The sequence below is a fragment of the Callorhinus ursinus genome, unplaced genomic scaffold, assembly GCF_003265705.2.
Source record: "Callorhinus ursinus isolate GAN/ISIS: 27379988/994484 unplaced genomic scaffold, GSC_fseal_2.0 scaffold12, whole genome shotgun sequence".
Classification (NCBI taxonomy): Eukaryota; Metazoa; Chordata; class Mammalia; order Carnivora; family Otariidae; genus Callorhinus; species Callorhinus ursinus.
In genome coordinates, this window is record NW_027397074.1 from 67,577,637 (window position 1) to 67,595,655 (window position 18,019).

Below are 18,019 nucleotides of genomic sequence, written 5' to 3' on the forward strand. Positions count from 1 at the left end.
TTCCCTTTTCCCTTTTCCCTTTTCCCTTTTCCCTTTTCCCTTTTCCCTTTTCCCTTTTCCCTTTTCCCTTTTCCCTTTTCTCTTTTCTCTTTTCTCTTTTCTCTCTCTTTTCTCTTTTCTCTTTTCTCTTTTTTCTTTTCTTTTCTTTTCTTTCTTTTGATTTTATTTATTTATTAATAGAGAGAGAGAATGAGAGAGAGAGAGCACATGAGGGGCGGAGGGTCAGAGGGAGAAGCAGACTCCCTGCTGAGCAAGGAACCCGATGTGGAACTCCATCCAGGACTCCAGGATCATGACCTGAGCCAAAGGCAGTCGCTTAACCAACTGAGCCACCCAGGCACCCCCCTCTGCAGTTTCTATGCCTGCTTCCCCAAGATGTCTCTGTCATGAAAGGGCATTGGTGAGCAGGCAGAGTCAGAGGCAGCCTTCCTTGTGGGGTGCCTGAAGTGTTTGGACCTGGAACATAGAGGAAGCAAGCAAAGTTCAGACCCCACTAAATCTGTCAAAGCAAAGGCAGGATTCCTTTGCTGGTGACAAACTTACGTGTGCTCTACTGGAGTGGGGAGAGAAGGGGATGTGATGTGTTTGTTTGACTCAGTCTCAAATGCTGTGCCTCTGTGTTTCTTACAGGCTACAACCTGCATCTAAGGTCCTTCCCTGGTTAAATCACCTACCCTGTGTTCTAAAACCATGAATTGTCCTATACATGACCTTGGTAATCTGGGGAATCTCACTGGCATAATGTTGAAGTTGTGTTGGTTTAGAAATGGTATTCTCAGATACTTTAAAATAGTGAATCGATAAGTAAGCCTTCTCCCAATTAAAGGTAGAGCTTTAGCAATAGAGAGACAGAAAAAGAAAAATCTCGGAATGTAAAGTTGAGAAATCTTCCTTTAGTGTAAGTCATGACTACTTAAGTGCCTTTCTGCTTTCTGCTTCGTTAACCCCAGTAGCACCCTGCTACGATAGTTGAAAAAGCTGCGAAGACACTTCCTCCAGTATTTAAACAGTGGATTAATGAAGAAGGCTACAGCCTGAGTTGGATTTTCTATTTTGATTAAAATTGTCTCTAGTAGAAACAAAACCCCTCTAGAAGGAGGAGAAAGCATGGGAGCCCTGTGATTTATGGCTACTCTGCCAGTAGAGGTTTAACTGTACCCCTGTTTTTATTAGGGTTGTTTTTGCTAGTACTTGGGCTACAAGTTCCATAGGGCCTAAGTAGTCCACCCATAATCCAGTTTTTCTTCTCAAGCCCTGTTTGTTTAGTGGTTTCTGGGTGGTTTTGTAGAATGTGAACTGTTCAGGAACACACATAGTATGTGATATAAGAAATGCCTGTGCTTGCTGGTAGATTATTTCTTGGCTCTCTGCCAAGGGTCAAAACCCTCTGCTCTTAATAACTTTGTGGGAATCATAGGGACTGGAATGAGGCTGGCTGATCCACCTCTTTTGAATGTGGGTCCTGATTAATTGCTCAAATGATGTTCCCAAAGCCTCCTCGCTGTGGTGCTTTTTATTTTGTCAATAAAGGCCCTTGAGGCACTGCCAATTCTCCACCAATCGGATCCCATCTGCTTTCTGTCTTTCAGGATTTGTGCAAACTTTCTGATATGCTGTTAACACACTTTTTCTTGTTTGCTAGCACCATTAGGGCTCTATTCTTGTCCATATCTGTCTTTTCTCTCATTTCAGTGGGACCTTGTAAAGGATGTCATGTGGACATAAGTTCTCAGTCTGCCATTCTGACCTCCCTCAAGCATTCTTTCTTTATTCTTTTGGATAATGCAATTGATGTGATAAGGAGAGGGGACATTTGACATGGTTACCAATAAGCAAAAATTCTGTGTCTTTTATATGCCATTTCTCAGCACCTTTCTCTTTACAATTCCTTTGACCAGCACAGTACAAAGTGGTAAGGTAAATAGGAATGGAGTTTTTGTAGATTCTGTTATCTCCCAGTCGTGATGCTGCCTTACAGGGGATTTGCTCTAGTTCATGCTGAGTGAATTGATTTTTTTTTTAAGTAATAAAAAAATTGTATATGCAACTAATGAATCGTTGAACACTACATCAAAAACTAATGATGAAGTATATGTTGACTAACTGAACATAATAAAAATAAATAAAATCACAAAAAAAATTGTAACGTTTTCAGAAGTTTTAGGAAATAAAGGGAAATTATCTATTGTTTAATCATGCTAATATAATAGCTTTTATGTGGGGGGTATTCCTTTTGAGTGCTGGTTATTTCTTGAGAATTGAATCTAGGAACAGGAAAATTGGCTACTTGACCTAGTGTTGACATGAAGTCTAAGGCAGGTTGTTGTTGGGTGTCTGATAAAAGTAGGCTTTAGAGATAAACAGACGTGATGTAAAACCTCAGCCCTGCTACCGGATAGCTGTGCAATCTTGAGCCTTAGTTTTTTCTTATGTAATTTAGATATAATAATCTCACATCTCATCGGGTGGTTGTGAGGATTAAATGTACTAATGCATTTAAATGTTCAGCATATTTACTAAGACCTAACAGTCAAGTTCTCACATCAGCTCCAAGCCTCTGAACTCAACTGGTTGCCATTGATGTAATTTCATATTTCGTGGCTTCTGTCCTTTCTCTCTTTTTCTTTCTTTCTTTTTTCTTTCTTTCTTTCTTTCTTTCTTTCTTTCTTTCTTTCTTTCTTTTTATTTTTTTTAAAGATTTTATTTATTTATTTGACAGAGAGAGAGACAGTGAGAGAAGGAACACAAGCAGAGGGAGTGGGAGAGGGAGAAGCAGGCTTCCCGCCGAGCAGGGAGCCCGATGCGGGGCTCGATCCCAGGACCCCGGGATCGTGACCTGAGCCGAAGGCAGACACTTAACGACTGAGCCACCCAGGCGCCCCTCTCTTTTCTTTTTTTAAAAGTTCATTTATTATTTATTTGAATAATCTCTACACCCAGCGTGGGGCTTGAACTCATGACCCGGAGATCAAGAATTGTATTCTCTACTGACTGAGCCAGCCAGCCCTGTCCTTTCTTTCTTTGTCCTCTCTCACACACTTCTGGCTATTTTTTTTTCACTCAAACTTTTTTTTAAGGATTTTTCTTGAATGTTTTTATATTTCATCCTCTTCTTAGTCTTAACATTCTTCCTGGCTAAGCTAATCCACTGATAAACTGCTACCTCACAGAATGTTCTAAGTATTAGAACTTAAGTATTAGCTTAAGTAAGATATAGGAAATGCCTGGTATGTAGTAGTTGCCTGTAGGTTAATTAAAAAACAAAACAAAATGCCTCATTGGATTATGGCTTGGATTTTGTAGTAGGCCATTTTTTATTAAAGATTTATTTATGAGAGAGAGAGGTGGGGGAGGGGCAGAAGGAGAGGGAGACAAGCAGACTCCCTGTAGAGCGGGGGGAGCTTGATGTGGGGCCCGATCCCAGGACCCCAAGATCATGACCTGAGCTGAAATCAAGAGTCAGACATTCACCCGACTGAGCCACCCAGGCGCCCCTTTAGTAGTCCATTTTTATTGTTCCATGCCAGGCCCTTCAATTGGATTTATCTCTTTTCTCACTTTTTAAAAATTACCATGATGGCTAACTTATATCCATTTTTCCTCTATATCTTTTTTTTTTTAAGATTTTATTTATTTATTTGACAGAGAGAGAGCACACAGGTAGGCAGAGCAGCAGGCACAGGGAGAGGGAGAAGCAAGCTCCCCACTGAGCAGAGAACCCGATGTGGGACTTAATCCCAGAACCCTGGGATCATGACCTGAGCCAAAGGCAGACGCTTAACCGACTGAGCCACCCAGGCATCCCTCCTCTAATTCTTAAATATATACTATGTTAATACAGTAATGATTGATAAGTACTTGCATAAAGGTACAGGTGGTATTCATAAGTAAGTTTTCATGTTTCAAGAAGTTTAATGCACATACAGTTTATCCCTTAGTAAAAGTAATTTGTTGAAAACATCTTGAGGTACCTGGGTGGCTCAGTCGGTTTAGCGTCCAACTCCTGATCTCTGCTCAGGTCTTGATCTCAGGATCCTGCATTCAAGCCCCATACTGGGCTCCACACTAGGCATGGAGCCTACTTTAAAAAATTAATTAATTAAAAAAAAAAATCCTTCAAAGCAAGAGGTGTGCTAACAAGCAATCTATCTGGATATAGTGCTAATAGTGATATGCCTATCTACATACCTGAAGTGGTTGAAAAGGCAGAGGACTACTAACCTTAAGTGTTTTAGGAAGTGCTATTACATGTCCCCCCACCCCCGAAGAGTTCTACTGAAAGTTGTATTTTTTTTTTTTAAAGATTTTATTTATTTGACAGAGCACAAGCAGAGGAAGAGAGAGGGAGAAGCAGGCTCCCTGCTGAGCAAGGAGTGTGATGTGGGACTCAATCCCAGGACCCTGGGATCATGACCTGGGCTGAAGGCAGCTGCTTCACTGACTAAGCCACCCAGGCGTCCCTGAAAGTTGTATTTTGTGAAACTTACTGAATGACCCTTTCTGTTGTGATGTCCTTGTGAATTTTGGTGCCATTAGTAAAAATGTTTACAAGTGGAACTTGGAGAGAGGAAATAGTTGGACCTTTGAAGTCAATGTGTATGATAGAATTTGGAGATGTTTAATAACAGCATGAACTTCCCAACAGATAAAAGAAACTTGGGACTGTCTTCTGTTAAGATTCCAGTGTGGGTTTTACATGGAGCCTTTTAGATTTCTGATATACCTGCTTACATATCAACTGTGACTCAGCAAACTATTGCCTTAGTGTGAGCTTCTATTGTGTTAAAATTGTGATGCATAAACCATCACATATTGGGTCGACAGCAAGGGGAATTCTGTTGTACTTCTTAGACCATCTCTTCTTCACCAACCCCCCCCATCACATTAGCATTGATTGCAAAATCACTTTTTTTCTTTCAGAAGCAGCTATACAGAGCATTTATTCTTGTCACCACTTCCTCAAAAACCTCCCTCTGGAACTGTTCTTCACTTGTCACTTAGCAGAGCCTGTGGCTGTGGAGAGATCAGACCATTGAGTGAGGGTTGACCGCAAAGGCTCTGTAGTGGTTTACTGTGTTTCAAAGCCAGGGACCAGAATAACCCTGCCCTCCCCAAAGAGTAGAAGAGAAGAAGAAATTTCAAAATCCTTAGCCTTTTTGTGGGGCTCATTTGTTGCTTATATTAGATCTAAGAATCATCTAGTGAAAAACTATTACGTCTTCTAATTCTTAGAGAAAAATGTTGACCACCAGAAGACTATTGGTTTTGACTTAGTTTTATAAGTGGAGACTCATTTCTAGAGCTTTTACTTGCAGAGATTCTGAAAGCAGTTAAGTCTAAAGCAGTTACATATTCTAAACCACAGCCACACTGACACTGGGCTTGGCCCAGTTGCTAATGGATTCTGGGGAATGAGAGCACCACTCTCCCTTTCCCGTGGTGCCCGCTGGCTGGGGTGTGGACTGTAAACTGTAACAGGACAGGTAGTGGAATTCTTTACTGGGCCCTTTTTTTCTTTCTGACCCATATGACAGAACTTCTCTTGAGCTTCCACCCTAAGAAGCAACCTGTGCCAAGATAATTTTCTTCTAATTTCTCTAAAATGATTGGATTTGCTAAAGGAACATAGAGTTAGTTACTCTGCCACTTAATAGTGACTTTAGAGCAGGATGACAACCTTCCAGAACCTAGGGTATTATTTTGAACTTCTTCCTCTAAACAAAGCATTGTTTATGTATCTCAACATTTGCATAGACTATAGAGGACTTGAAAATGACTCTCTGGGGCTACCTCATGCCCATTTTGGTCTTTACTAGACCTCTGCGATTTGGCTGGTTCTACTTTCACTGTCAGAGCAGATCATTCCAGATGCCATTATGTAATTTTCTGTCTTGGGGTGTGTGTTTGTGTGGGCGGGTGGTTTTGTTTTGTTTTTAAGTGGTGTTTAATGTCAGGCTAATAATAGACTGGGTACGTAGGCCTGGTTTTGTCATAATGGCCACGAGTTTGCTTATTTGTCCCTCTTCCCCTGAGAGGCGGAGAACTCCCCCTCCCCAAGTGATGCCTACATTTTGGAGGGGGCTCATCACAGCTGCCTAGAAAATGCCGCATGGCAACTGGCAGTTCTATTCTGAAGAGACAAAGATGAGGAATCTGAGGAATCTTCTCTCTGGTTGCTCTCACAACTTATCACTAGTCTTCCTGTGACCTAAATTGAACCAATAGGAATGAATTTGCTGTTCCTGAGCCAGTTCCAAAAATTGGTCTATGCTTAGGTTCTTGTTCTTTGGGGAGTGCCAGGTTCTTTAACACATTTATGATCCTGGGGCCTTAAGTTGTGTTAGGTCACTCTTGGCCCTTGAAATTTGGAAAAAGAGAATATATTAGTTGAACTTTTCTGTCTGGGTACTTTTCCTCAAAATTACATGATAGAACCACCTGGGACACTTAAAAAAAATGGTGCCCCATATTTGAAATCTAGGTACCCATATTTATCCCCCCCCCGACTTTTTTAGGATTTTATTTGAGAGAACAAGCAAGGAGGTAGGCAAGCATGAGTGGGATGGTGATGAGGGTGGGTGAGGGAGAGGGAGAAGCAGACTCCCTGCTGAGCCAGGGAGCCTGATGCAGGGCTCCATCCCAGCATCTGGCCTGAGCTGAAGGCAGACGCTTAACCGACTAAGCCACCCAGGCACCCCCCCAATTTTTTTTTTTTTTTTTTATTTGACAGAGAGGGACACAGCAAGAGAAGGAACACAAGCAGGCGGAGTGGGAGAGGGAGAAGCAGGCTTCCCACCGAGCAGGGAGCCCAATGCGGGGCTCGATCCCAGGACCCTGGGATCATGACCTGGGATCATGACCTGAGCTGAAGGCAGACGCTTAACGACTGAGCCACCCAGGCGCCCCCCCAATTTGTTCTTTTCAAATATTGTTCTTCACCCCTAGAGATTCTGGGTTTATTGGCCTGGCATTGGACCTGGCATTGGTGTTTTGAATGGTGATTCTAATGTGCAGCCAGTATTAATAAGCACTATGAAAAGAAGTCTAGAGGAAACAGGAAGCTCCAAAACCATCATTCTTCTCTCTTCTCAAATAAGTACAGATATAGGTAGTAGGAAGAATAAAAGAAACTTTACAAATGTATTTTTTCTCAGATCAGTTTTGTTCCCAAAGCATAGCCTTTTACCTGCATTAATTCTATCGTACCAGCTCTGTTTAGAGTACGTACAGAATGGCAGAGCAGTGAAGGGGCTAAAGGGGTAATGGTTATTTCTAGTGCTGCCTCCAGCATGTAACATGACCTTAGTAAGTCATTCACCCACCCTCTTTTCCTAAGGCCCTTATCTGGCCTTTGTGAAGGAGAAAGTAACAAACAGTATTGCTAATATCCTTTAATCTCTTAGTATCTCTTTTTAGTAATCTAGAGTTTCTTTAAACCTCTTCTCAGGTTCTTAAGAAAGAGAACTTTAACTAGGGATGTGTTTTCAGGGAGAGAGAAGTAGTAGCCGTGAAGCCAGAAGTTTGCCCATTGGCTTTAAAGTCTAGCCAGGGATTTTTTTTTTCCCAGAACAATATACACCTTTATTACATGACTGAAGATAGAAGGGAAGAAGGTTTATTTGCCTTTCCGGGCTTTGATTTTCCTCAGGTAGAACTCTAGCTCCTTGCTCTCTAGCTTGTAGCCATCTGCTCAGCCACACTGGCCTGGTCTTGAAGCCATGCATGCATGAATCTTGCCTTGGTGGAACTGCTCCTCCAGAAAATTGCTAATTTTGGCATTCTTTTTCCTTCCATTATATTTCTTAACTTTCCTTGATTGTTTTTTGTTTAAAATCTCTTCCTCTTTGGGAGCTGCCATGGCCCCCTTCTTGTGGCCCAGGGGGCAGTGCTTAGTGGGACTCCTGCCACTGTCGGTAAGATGTGCCATCAGTGAGCACAATGCAGTTCTTCACCAGGGGCTTGGTGCTGACCAGTTTGTTGGCAGATGTATTGTAAACGACATCAATACTCCTTGTTTTGTGGGTTCAACACTCAGAGCCCCAGGAGAAGTTCCCCATGTCCAGCCTCAAGGCAGGGTACTTCATATTGCCTCCCCAAACACGGACTGTGTGTATGCAGCAGGGGCCAGTCTTAGTCTTGGCAGCGGGGTGTCCCACCTCATACTTCCTCTTCTTATGGTAGGGCTTTCTCTGCCCTTGGTCTTGTGGCACTTGTGCCATTTGTCCTGAGAGATGCCTAGGGCTCTTGGTGTTGGCTGTGAAAGAGCTAACCATGAATTTTTCCTTTTATGTAGCCCTCCCTCCCCAGGAATTTGATCATAAACACTAGATTTAGTTGGAAGTCTGTGGATTGGCAGAATCAGACTTTACCCAAGTAGCTAACTCTTAGTTATCCCTGCCAATTGACTTGCTGGCCTCATTGCCTTTCACCACTGGCAGACTTGAAGGTAAATTGTTTACCTGAGATAACAAGATACAACATTGGAAAGAGCTTCGAATTTATTTTTCTTTTTCTTTTAAGATTTTATTTATTTATTTGACAGAGAGAGAGAGAGAGCACACGGGCACAAGCAGGGGGGAGCAGGAGAGGGAGAAGCAGGCTCCCAGCCGAGCAGGGAGCCCAATGCGGGGCTCAATCCCCGGACCCTGGGATCGTGACCCGAGCCAAAGGTAGACACGCTTAACTGACTGAGCCACCCAGGTGCCCCAAGAGCTTCGACTTTAGACCTCTAATATTCCTTTTACCTCTATCTGTAATTATCAGATTCATAGATTTTTGACTAGTTGGTAACTGTGTTGTTGTTGTTTTAATTTTCTCCTTAAGAGGAAGTGTTTGGCAGTAGAAGGTATTGTTAATGTCTTTGTTATTGGTAGTGTTGTTGCTAACTAACCCAAACTTATCTTTTAAATAGTTTGGGGACCAAAGAAATTCAAGTATAATCTATCTATTTGTTAGACTCAATAAATGCTAGTTATGGGGTTTATTAAAGACTCAAGTTGGTAGTTAAATATTTAAGAAGCCCTAGAATTAATTGTTTTCTTTTTGGGGGTATAGATTGATGCATCTGAAATTAATGATGTATGTTTTGATGTTTGAGGGATAATTATTTGTCAGCCTTCAGTCTAAACAAATATCCTCAGGTGATTTGCTGTATTATCCTGATACCCTTCTAGATACAACCACATTTATGACCCTGGCTGTTCTCTTGCATACCTTTCTATTTTTATAAACAAGGCTTACATTCAGCTGGTATATACAAGAATGACAAACTGTAACCAGTGCCATATGTTAAATATTTTTAATATTATCCAATTATAACAGATAAGAATTCGCATTATATCACCTGGTCTTAGAGAATCCTTCAAAGATTGTTTTCAGGGAAAGATGTCAGTCTTGTCTCAGAGTAGCTTGGCAGAGAGGGGGAGAGTCAAGAATAAGAAGTATTCCTATTTTGGTTTGGATTGTTTGAACCGGAACTATTTTCCATTACCTTGCCTGTACTGTTGAGCTTTGTGTGCTGAGGGGGTTTGGTTGTAAGTCCTTGCCTGTAAAGGGATTCTCTCAGCCAGAGCATCTACTTGGTGGCATTTGTTTTTCTAACTAGTGCACTGTCCCAGAATAGAACAGTCACAAGTAAGTAGAAGCCGCTGGAGGCTCTGTTTTTCCTAGTCAGAAACTTGTGGAAACTGGAGTAGGTATAGATAGGTCAGAGCCTTGCCCACCTGAGCCAGTCCCATGTTTTTCACTGTTTTATCTTTAGAGTAGTTGTTGAGGGCTTTTGTTTTTCACATTGATAGATTGTGTTCAACAATAAGACAGTACTCATTGTGGATGAGAAGATTGTTCATTGGTATCAACTCATATCCTCTCTCAGACTTTAATCAGAATGTGGTTATTCTAGAGTTTTTCTAGATTAAACTTGTTTCCTGGGCATAAAGTGTTAATAGCACCTCTCCCGCAACACACACACACACAGACTGCACTCAAAATTTTAAAAAAAGAAGTAAAATCTGGCCAGTTCAGGACTCCCTTTTCCATCTTACTGTCTTTAGGAAGTTATTCACCCCCAAATTCTGTTCCCTATGATTTTGAGATGATAATTTCTTATCCATGACATAACTTATATGTTACCCATTCTTTCTCCTGTAATAACAAAATTGCTGTGATAGCCATCCAATCAGTTTTTTAAAAATTCAGGCAATTCATTTCTAAATTGGAACTTGTTTCTTTCTAATCAGCTTTGTAATGTATTACAGACATCACTCTCAGCATTGGCTACAGAACTGATTTAATGCTGGGTTTTAATGACTCCTTCATTAATCCTGGTATCCTGGGATTTATCACTCACTGGCCTTTGACCACTGGAAATGATGAAAACTTTGATTTCATGCATATTGGATAACACTGGCCTGTTGCCGCTGGAGCTGTGAATCTTGCCTCCACAGTGGCGTGTGTGATTGGGAGCGCTGCGGACAGGTGGCTGCTCTCCCAGGCCATGCTCCACTGCCAAAGGGGTGAACACAATGTCTTTATCAGCTCAGGGTGACCTCTTCCCAAGCCCACTGGATTTGAAGTAGGAGTCTGCTCTTATAGCTTCATCTCCTGGACAGATCTTGTGAAGTCAGGCTCACCTTTTCAGCTATTTCCTGAAAAATGCTTGAGTTGAGAATGTGTATCTTCATGGCCGCACATAGAACATTTTTTTCCTTCTAGTAAAATAAATGTTATAGTAGGGAAACATGTTTAAGACTATCTAGGCCACCTCCCTCATTTTATGAACGAGGTGGCTGAGTCCAGGAGGAGTGACACAATTAGGCTAGGGTCAATGATAATGAAAACCAGCAAGAGTGATCACCAACACACAACGCTTACTATTTGCCGGGCAGAATCTAAGTATAGTCTCTTGTTTCTTGCTCACAACAGCTTCATGAAGTAACATTCATCCGGCTGCAAGTCCAGTTTTCCATGTGACTTTTCTCTGTACTGCCTGCCTGCTGCTGCCACAGAAATGACAGTGTTGGTTGCTTTCCTGACTCTTAATGGTAGTATTGTGATTGTCCTTGGAAGAGAGGGGCTAATTTATGTACTATAGAGTCTTGTGGCTAGAGCGTAGTACCCTAAGTAAATGTCAGGTGTGGGCCTCCCCTGCCCACCAGTGCTTAGAAGAGAGGAAGTCTCCCTACTTAGAGTCTTTACAGAGGCTCATGTATTAGTGCTTCCTCAATTAATTTTTTTAATTTACTTTTTAAGATTTATTTATTAAAGTGTGTGAGCAAGCGTGTGCTAGTAGCTGTGGGGGAGGGTGTTTGGGCAGAGGGAGAGGGAGAGAGTCTTAAGCTGACTCCAGGCTGAGTGTGGAGCCTGACACAGGACTTGATCTCACAACCATGACATCACAACCTGAACCAAAACCAAGAGTCAGCCCCTCAACCGACAGTGCCACTCAGGCACCCCAGTTAGTTTATTTTGAACACATCAGTGAGCTTGTTAAAACCTTGGTCAGTGCTACAGGAGGATCACATTGCAGCATCATTAAAAATGAGCCAATTTTTTTTTACACAGTGTAACACTTACTCTGGTGAGTATGGCTCCCTGACTGCAAGTGCTGGGTGTCATAGGAAGTGACCTTTTATTTTATTTATTTATTTTTTTTTTTAAGCAGTCTCCACGTACAATGTGGGGCTTGAACTCACAACCCTGAGATGAAAAAGAGTTGCATGCTCTATGACCAAGCCGGCCAGGTGCCCCGGAAGTGACCTATTAAAGTTCTCCCTTAAAAGCACTAGTCTAGGGCAGGGGTGACAAACCTTTTCTATAAAGGACCAGATAGTAAATATTTTAGCTTTGAAAGCCATATGGTCTTATTGCAACTATTCGACTCTGCCTTTGCAGCCACAGACAGTATGCAAACAAATGCACGTGGCTGTGTTCCAATAAAACTGCAATTAAAAACAGACTATGAGACTGCAACCTCAGTTCTAGGTAGGGACTCACACTATGGAGGAATGAATAGATACCGATAGAACAAGGGATAAAACCAGCCACCCATATGTTATGAAAATGGATGCTTGTGACTTAAGGAAGGTATTTCTGATAGCACCATTATATGTAGATTCCAAAACAGTTATGCATAAAAATTTTGGAAGAAGCTGAAAGGAAACAATCTTAGCAAGTGGCTCTGATAATGTTGCATACACTTGTAGAGAGTGTAGCTTGAAGACACCTGTTTCTGAAATGTAGTGTTTTAAACAATACCTCTAGTTAATAAATGTTTTAAATAAATATTTAATGATTTCACTTATATCCAAAGAGTTATATATTCAAAATGAACAAGAACCACCACCCCCCCCCCCGCCCCGGTAACCTGGTATCCCTTTATGTGCAAGTGCATTTCTTATAATGTTTTCTCTTGACCCTGGAAGCTCACTTTCTGAGGAAATGCTGGTTTTGGAAATTATTTTCAATACATTCTGATGGCTTTTCACTTCTAATTGAACTGTCTCTATACTGGTCACTGGTGCTAGGACAATTCACATCTGTTTGGTGCCACAGGCAGCTAGCTGTCCATTCTACTTCTTATTGATTGTGCTCTTCTACTTATTTGGTCCTATGAACATGTCCTTGATTTTCTAGGTGTCTGATTCCCATTTTTTGTTTAATACTACCCTGGGTCTGTGTAGAACACCTGAATCTGTAAAACAGCAGAGCCTCTCCTGTTAGTGTTGTACTGCTACCCATTTGATTTTCTGATTTCTTTCCTTTTGCCTTTCTCTCTTTGTCACTGTCCCCAGATCAGCCCTGACTTAACCTTTTGTCTTTCCTTTTGAAATTTTCAACCCGATCTAATTCAAGGAGGCACTGCCCTACACAGTAGTTTTGCCAGTCTCCTAGAGACAGATTTTCTTTTTGTTCAGCATGCCCCTTTTCCGATGCATCTGGAATAACAGCTGTACTCCCACTCCTGAATAAAATATTTTAGGAAAGTGTCTCATGGTAAAGCACCTGGACTTTCAGGCAAGTTTGGGGGTAAACTCCAGACCAGATCCATCACCAGCAAGGTGGGAGGACCAGTTTTTATGGAGTGGAGATAAGACCACATGAATGAGGATACGCCTGAACTGGTGGTGTAAGAGTGCCATTTGTATCAATTCAATGTAAGGGATTAGATAATCTGTCATTATGCTAATTCTGTGTAACAGATGGTAGAGAGTTCTGCATCTCAACAGCAATATTCACTGTGGGGGGAATTAGCTTGCACCCAGATCAGCAGTCAAGCAGGAATTCCATTGAGAGAGAGAGAGAGAGAGAGAGAGAGAGACTACTGGTGATTACATTAGTGTGTCCCTCTAAGGACATCCACACATATGCTGGCTTTCTTGAATTTCTCTAGAGTTTACTTATTCTTGCCCATTGCCCTTCCTAAGTTACCAGACCTCTTTTCTCCTATCTGTAAAGAATTGGAGGTGGTTTCTCTCCATTTGGTTAATTTAGGAAGATTAAGATTAGAAGTAGGTTAGGTAAATGTGGCTCAAAGCAATAGCATATTGCATATTTCTTTAGAGAAAAGATGCCATACAGCTGTTGAAAGCATTGTTGATTATCAATCTTTAGAAATGAACTTCAGAGGTGAAATGAGAAGCAGGAAAATGGATATGCTCTTTCTAAGTGACATGCCTTGCCTTTGATATATATATGTATTTAAGAGATATAATTAAGTCCTTTGGCTTCACATTCTCGAAGGGTCAGTCTTGATCCTGGTATTTTTTTCTCTGTGCATGGCTTCCCAACAGTATTTTGTTAATGTGGAGCTTCACCTATCCCCCGAATGGTGATAATCATCAACTCTACATCATCATATCAACTCTATTTTTCTTTGCTTATCCCTCCTAATTTACCACATACCTGCTTTCCATTACCATTTGTATGTCCTCCTCTCATCTCAAAGCTATTATGTTTAACACTAATATTGATTAAAAATGATGGTTTTCAAACTTGTGTGCCCTGGAATCACCTGTATAGCTTATTAAAAAGCACCCCAGGCAATGGAGTGGATCCCACTTTTGTAGTGCTCACTAACTGATTTTATTCCTTTTCATATCAGTCTGTGACGTAGTGAGCTTGGATAGAAGCCAAGCTTCTAGACTAGGATCATTTTGAAGAATTGTCCAGGTTGATCGGACAGCTGTCAGAATTGATGACTGCTCATACAGGGTATAGTTCCAGATGTGCTTTAAATAGGCATGGTCGTTGAGGTTTAATGGGTCAGTAAATTGGATTATGTGCCATCGTTCAAGAAGCAGAGCAAACATTTTGGCCTGGGATGTCTAAAAGTCAGGGGCGAGGCAGGGACAAGCCATCCATAGCTTTAGTTCCCACCAGGAGCTGTGATAACTGAGGATGTTTGATCCTGCCTTGGTGACACTCTGGAGGTCTTGGGAGAAGCAGCGTAATTAGGAAGGGCTGATGGATATGTTGATTTGTTAACAAATTCCCTTATCGCTTCTTCCCTGTTGTTTTGGCCATCGTTCCATTCCATGTACCCCACAACTCAGACCTCAGTGAATTCAGTAGCCTTCTCCGTAAGCCTTTCCTCACTGCAGGCTGTCCGTCTCCGGTTCTTCCTGCTTACCGCTACCGGCTCTGTTCCCCGTAAGTGCTGTTTTCCTATGCCTTTACCACAAGAGCTAGCTCCAATTTTCACAGTTATATTCAGTTCAGCCCCCTACTCTCTTCTTCTCTCCCCTCATTCTCAGCACACAACCTCATTTCCTGCTTTATGGAAAAAATACAGGCTTACCTAGGAAACACCTTAACCTGGTTCTCACATCTCCACACTTGTCTTTCCCCTGCTTGCTTTCTTATCTCCTTCCTGCCTTCCCATCTCCATGGAAGATTTCAGCCTCTTACTTTCCAAACTAATTTTTCTACATAAATGCTCTGAATTCTCTCTTTTGGTCTCATAGGAATTTTGTGCCATCAGGTATCCCTTTTCTTTTTAACTAACTTTTAAAAAATTATCCTCTAGTCTTCTCTTTATTGTAGCTGCTTTCCTTCTTCTTGTCTTCTCTTCACAGCCAAGTTAATTAAAAGAGTTAAAAGAACTTTTAATTCTGTCTCCATTTGCTCTTCATCCCTTTACCATCTGCTTTGACCCCACCACATCATTGAAACTGAGCTTACCTAGGAGACCAGTGCTTCCCTTAAGGACACTTCTCAATCCTCGCTTACACTTGATCTCTGTAGTATTTAAAACTTACCACATTTTTTTTTGAAATTTTTTCTCTTTTCTTTTAGTATGCATACTTGACTGGATTTCCTTCTACAATTCCGGTGACTTCTCTTCAGTCTGCTTTTGAGTGCCCCTTAAATATTTGTGCTTCCCAGGCTTCCATCTTGTCTTCTTATCCCGCCTCAGTCTCCATGGGTGATCTCACTCATCCCATTGCTTCAATTTTCAGGTAGATGTTACTGATTCCCAGACCTAGGTCTCTAGCCCAATTCTTTCTGTCAGGCTTTCCCCACCAATATATCCAAGTGCTTACTGCACCTTGCTTCTTAGATACCAAAACTCAGTATGGCTAAAACTGAGCTCATGTTCTCCCCTTTAAAAAGCTATTCCTTCCCTGGAATGATCTCACATCTTGATTGATGGTGCCACCATTTAGTCTTCTGTTCCGCTAATCCAAAAGTGTCATCTTTATCTCCTCCTCTCTCACTCTCCATACCTGATTATCTGCTGGTATATATCAAGTTCATTCCAGCCTTTTTCTCCTCACTGCCTGGTTTATGCTGTCTCCTTACTGGTCTTAACTCCCTTCTGATCCATTTTCCATACTACTGCCACAATTGGCTTTCTGATAACAAATCTGTTATTCTCCTGCTTAAAAGACTTCCTTAATCATCCACAGTCTTTAGGATTAATACAAACCCGTGATCTGGCCCTTGCTTACCTCTCCATGTTTATACTTAACATTCCCTGGTTTTCATCCATCATTTCTGTCAAAAAACAAAAACAGCTTAAACTCACTATGCTCTCTCTGTCTGGAACATACATTGCTCCTAGATAGCTCCTACTCATCTTTTAGTAGTTTACATCCTAGGGAGGCTTTACCTTAGGAACACTGCCCAAACAAAACCCTAACTGGGCATGTGTATATGTGCTTCATCAGCACCCTGCACTTACTTACTGTAAGGTTCACGACACTTACAGCACTAGGTCACAAATCTCTCTTTTTTTATTCCCAGTGCATACTACGATTTTTGCCACATATAGGGTCTTTGAGAGAACCAGTGCTCAGATACCTTCCATGACTCCCCATGCTTATCTCCTTTCTAGACCTGGGTTAGACCTGAAATGCAGATGTTCCATGTCCATTCTCACATGGACCCATTGAGAATTTTAGCTTTGTCTGGGACCCTAGAGGTTCTTCACTTTAATCCCCTTGGTATGATAGCACAGAAAAACGGGACTTAAAAGGTAAATGTCTTTTGTCAGGTTTCTCCTCATTAAAGCCAGAATTGGTCTCATGTTTGCAAATCTAAATGAAATGCAGTATCATTTATATGTAATCCCTAAATGCACTTTTTCCTTAGGCCATGTGAACATAACATGTTTGTTTTACTTTTCCACTTTGGTTTATTATTATTTTCTTTTTCCTTTCTGGTCTATTCAGCAGGTTAATTCTTTAGTACATGATGTATCAGGTACTCTTGGCACTGGGCATAAAGTAATGAATACTGTAGAGAGAAATCTGTCTTTTCGGTGGGAACTTATATTCCAGTGGTGTCAAACAAATGAAATAGAATATGTAGAATTATGTAGATGGTCAGAAGTGCTATAGAGAAAATAAAGCTAAGGAAGGATAGAGGAGGTATTCCAGGATTAGAAGGAGGCACATTTTCAGTAGGTACTCAGGCCTCACTGATAAGGTAGCAGGAGCAAAGACCTGAATGAAGTGAAGGAGCAAGTGGTATGAAGGCAAAGAGAACAGCAGGGACAGAGGTCTTGTGGTGCAAGTATACCTGGATAGAAAGAATGCGTTATGGCTGGAGCAGGGGGAGCAGGGGTGGGGGCAGTGAGAGATGAAGTCAATAAGAACGGGAAGGGGGATAGCTGACCATATATGTTCTTGTAAGCCACTCTAAGTATCTGACTTTTCCAATGAATGAGATAGGAGCCATTGTGGAGTTTTGAGCAGAGGAGTAATGGCAAGTTTTGTTGACTTTAATCTTCAAAGGATTATTCTGGATGAGGATTATTCTGATTGAGAATGGAGCTTAGAATCTTTGGTGCTTTTGTTTTCTTTTTAGTAAGCTCAAGTTCTATTGACTTTTTCTTTTTTAACTTTTATTTTGAAGTCATTATAGAGTCACAGAAGTTGCAAAAGTGTACAGCGGTCCATCCCATGTACCCTTTAGCCAGTTCCCCCCAATGGTTATAACTTACATAACTACAGTAAAAAACTATAGTAACTATAGTAAAAACTATAACTTATATAACTATAGTAAAACAGAGTTCAGGAATGTGGCGTTGGTGCAGTGTGTGTGTCTGCCATTTTATCACGTGTAGATTCATGTGCCCACCATCACAATCAAGACAGAAAACTATTCAGTCATCAGAAGGATCTTCCTTGTGCCACTACCACACCTTTCCGCTCCCAACATCCATGACAACCATTAATCCATTTTCCATCTCTATCATTTTGTCATCTCAAGAACATTATCTAAATGGACTCCTACAGTGTGTGATCCATTGAGGTCGACCTTTTTCATTTAGCATAATGCCTTTGAGTGCCGTCTGAGTTGTGTGTGTCAATTTTTCCAGTCTTTTTATGAAACTGGAGGCAGCTTGTCATGGTGGAAGGATGCTTGTTTTATGACTTGAGACCTGAGTTCTAGTCCAGGTTAGTCACTAAATAGTTTGCTAATCTGAGATTCAGAGACATTACAATCTGTAAGATGAGAGAATTGGAGTAGAACACAAAGACCCTTTCAGCTCTAAACTCTGTAGTTATAATGA

General features: G+C 41.3%; 1 protein-coding gene and 1 pseudogene across 1 annotated transcript in view; one reads left to right on the forward strand and one right to left on the reverse strand.

The window, feature by feature from the left end:
* SND1 (staphylococcal nuclease and tudor domain containing 1) overlaps positions 1-18,019 on the forward strand; it is a 409,554-nt gene that overhangs the window by 190,287 nt on the left and 201,248 nt on the right. The window lies entirely within an intron of this gene.
* LOC112818477 (small ribosomal subunit protein eS8 pseudogene) lies at positions 7,616-10,682 on the reverse strand (annotated as a pseudogene).